We start from the raw sequence: 4,060 nt of genomic DNA on the forward strand, positions 1-4,060 counted from the left end.
CACACACACACACACATGCACACACACTCTCTCAAACAGATAGATACACACTCTCTCTCTCCCTCACTCACACACTCTCTCCTCTTCCTCTCTCTCTGTCTTACACACACACACACACACGTAGCAGCGAAGAACTTTGTTTGCAGACAGGCAGGAGGACAAGAGCCCTTTTATTTTGCAGCCCAGTCCTTCCCTTTCAGGCACGGCAGCAGCTGCAAACGGTGGACTTTTAAGTCACTGCAGCAAAAAAGGAAAACAAAATCCACAGAGCAAATCCTGCTTGGGAGGGGAGGGGATGCGAGGTGAGGGGGAAAGAGTAAAAAACCAAGGTCAAGGCTTCTCTTGCTGCAGCCTTTCCTTACACTGTCTTGCTCTGGGGGGCCATCCTGGGCAGATGGCTTTGGCTATGAAGCCTGCACTGAGGAAGGGGGTGGAGGTGGAAGGTAGGAAGAGGACCCTGATGCTCATTATGATTAAACATCAGTTCCATTCAGGACTGCAGGATGGGAACTTGGTATATAAGTGTGTGGTCAGCAGCTGGAAGACCTGGCAGGTGGATGGAGAAGAATATCACATCGCTACTGTTTGGACTAGGGTAACTTTGATGTGTTGAGGTTCTGGAATCTCCATCCTTGGAAGCTTTTAAGAATAGGTTAGGCAATTGTTTATCTAGGATAGTTTAGACAGGGATGATCTTGCCCTGAGCAGAGAGTTGGACTAGATGCCTTCCTAAGGTCTCTTCCAGGCTGAGGCAGAACTAGGGTGGGGGGTGCTCTGGCATGATTGCACCGCCTTGGGCTATGTGCCGCATGTGAAGTGAGCTCTTTGAGTTCACCAGCACGTAAGCCTACTTCCTGCCGGGAGCTCTGCATGATCCTGGAGCTGTGAGCTCACCAGCTGGTCAGCATGGGATCTGGCCAGAGGCCCCACATTCAGTCACAACATTCTGGAGCCCAGGGGATGAGTTCCCTTTCCTACTCCTTCCCCCCACACTTAATTCAGCATTAAGGGAAAAGAGGGGGTGAGCAGCGAGGCAGCACTCAGCCCTTGGGGCACTGAAATTGTGTAAAAATGGGCTGAATGCGACTACTTCTCAGCCCCCTTTTTTTTCCTGATGCTAAATTCAGTCAGGGGAGCTGGAGGGGGGAAGTAGAGGGGGAAGGGTGAACAGCAACCATGCTCACCCTCTGGGATACTAAGCCATGTGAAAGCCAGAACTCTAGCCAGACCCTGCACTTACCAGCTGGTGAGTTCAGAGCTCATGGCGCGTGCTCAGAGAGCTCACTGGCATTCAGGATTGTGATGAGGGATGCAGCCATACCCCATTCACCTATGTGGCACATGCACAAGGAGCTCTTTTTCACAGTTCATGTCTTATGGATGCACCCCTCCCACCTCAATATTGCTTATGGATACACCCCTCCCACCTCAATATTGCTTATGGATACACCCCTCCCACCTCAATATTGGACCCCCTATGCTTTTACAACTCATTTTTTATAATTCTTTTTGGGCTTACAGTAGTGCATCATGGTTATACACCGAGTTAAAGATGTTACAGCCTTCAGTAGGTCTGTCCTTGCTTCACCCTAAAGTGCTAACCCATTGCTCACCAATGGAATCAAACAGGAACGGTATGTGGATGGACTTGGGGTATAAGAAAGGTAAAGAAAGGTTGTGATTTTAAAGGGTGAATGAGATTTCAACTATGCAGACAGCCTGAGATTTATAAGAAGTCCATCTAGCACAGGGGTCGGCAATTATTTTGGCCAGAGTTTCCGTGACTTGTTGTGGGCTGGGTCAGTACACGCCCTCCACCAGGCCACAGCAGCTCACCAACACTCTTTAAGTGTTCCCCTTGTTAACAAGAAGGCTGACAGCATCCTGGGCTGCACTGGTAGGAGTATGGCCAGTAGGTCAAGGGAAGTGATTATCCCCTTCTATTCAGTGCTGGTGAGGCCACGTCTGGAGTACTGTGTCCAGTTTTGGGCCTCCACTACAGAAAGGATGTCTACAAATTGGAGAGGGCCCAGCAGAGGACAACAAAAATGGTGAGGGGGCTGGGAGACATGAGTTATGAGGAACGACTGAGGGGATTGGTCTTATTTAGTCTAGGGAACAGAAGACTGAGAGGGGATTCAATGGCAGCCTTCAACTACCTGAAGTGGGGTTCAAAACAGGATGGAGCTAGACTCTACTCAGTGGTGGCAAATGACAAAACAAGAAGCAACAGTCTCAAGTTGCAGCAAGGGAAGTTTAGGTTAGATATTAGGAAGAAATTTCTCACTAGGAGGATAGTAAAGTACTGGAACAAGCTACCTAGAGAGGTTGTAGTTTTTAAGACCCATCTAGACAAGGCCTTAGCTGGGATGATCTACTTGGGGATGGTCCTGCTTTGAGCTGGAGGGTGGATTAGATGACCTCTTGAGGTCCCTTCCAACCCTAATGTTCTATGATTCTAAGTGGCTCTGCCCTGGGGTCCTCCCCTACATTGTCACCGTCTGGCAATCCTGGGATCACCATGGAGTCTGTCCCAGAACTCACATGGGGAGGGCACTCTTGGCCAGAAGGATGGGATGGGGCTGCGGGCCTTTGGGGAGCAGTATCCAGGAGTGGGACAGGCAAGCACGGCCAGGGATAGGGATCATGTGGGGGGGTGACAGCATGGAGCTCCTTCTGTGCCCATACCTGTGGAACTGGTACCCGTTGCAGGGATATGCAGGCAGTGGATCATGCCTCTTCCCTGGGTCCTGGGCCCATGCTGTCACTGCCCTGCAATCCTGATCCCAACCCTGCCCCCAGCCCCATCTGCCTGTCCCACTCCTGGATGCTGCTCCCTACTCACGCAGGGCCGCATTCCATCCACTTGGCCGAGCATGCTCTGCCTGCACAGGTTCCATGTTGATTTACATGGAGACCTCACCTGCTCACCCTGCCCAGTGCCCCTGGTCAGGTCAATGGGCCAGGGTGTTTGGACAGCAGGGCTGGGTCCAGCAATGGCAGCACGGACTAGCAGCAGCAGCTGGAAGGAGCCACTGCTGCAGGGACTGCTGGAAAGCAACTCTGCCTGCTGCACTGCCCCAGCCCCGTTGGATGCCCAGGGGCAGCAAGACCAGCTGCACACACCATGACCTTGACTTCCCCCTGATTCTGGGCCAGGCAGGGCTGAGGGGCCCATCGCAGGCCAGACAGAATCCCTTGGCAGGCCGTATATTCCCCACCCCTGATTTAGCAGCATCATTAGAAGGACTGTGCAACCATGGATCAGCTACAGGGAATCTCTCAAAGTATGATACCTTGATAATACTATGCTGGGTACCCTTGTCTGTAACAGCAACCACAACACTCTTCCTCCAGTGTCCCTTTTCAAATGCCTATCCTCTCCACATCCCCCATTACCCTGTGCTCAGAGGATAAGCAGCTGAGTGGTAGGCTCCTGAGGGTTACCTAGTAAATGAATACTAAGACTAGACAGAGAAGAACTAGTCTGACAGCAGTGACTAGAGGTGTGAAGCTTTATTATGTAGAAGAGGGTTTTGATTGAAACCCAGGAAGAAAAGGAGCCCTGCTAGTAGCCTAGGATAGAAAGGGGTGATTCTGGCTAGAAGGAACTGCCTGAACACCAAGGAATCCACTGACACATAAGCCCCCACATAACTGCTTCTGCCCACACTAAGGGAGCAAGATTTTGGAGATCATTGATGCACTAGTACATTAACAGTGAACTATCTCCCTCCTCTTCTCTCCTCTCCCAGCAATTGCCCCATGCATTGTGGAAGCTTAGTGTTTAGTTATCAATACGAGAGCAGTCAAGTGTTTCGGTGCATGGAAGGCTTCCGAAGATATTGATGGTGGACTAGGTAAAGCAATGTTGTGTCAGACCAGGAGACTAAATTCATACTTCTAGTATATCTTAGCAGCCTGCAGTGTGATATCAGCTACTTTGATGTGGTTGCTAATAGATCAGAGGCATCTTCTTCCTTTCTTTCCAGAATGGAATGAATTTTCAGGAGAATTGCTTTATTGTGTTTGCACTTCTGTTCTTATTGATTTGTTCTCT

This window comes from Crocodylus porosus, unplaced genomic scaffold (genome assembly GCF_001723895.1).
Source record: "Crocodylus porosus isolate Cpor-Errol unplaced genomic scaffold, CroPor_comp1, whole genome shotgun sequence".
Lineage (NCBI taxonomy): Eukaryota > Metazoa > Chordata > Crocodylia > Crocodylidae > Crocodylus > Crocodylus porosus.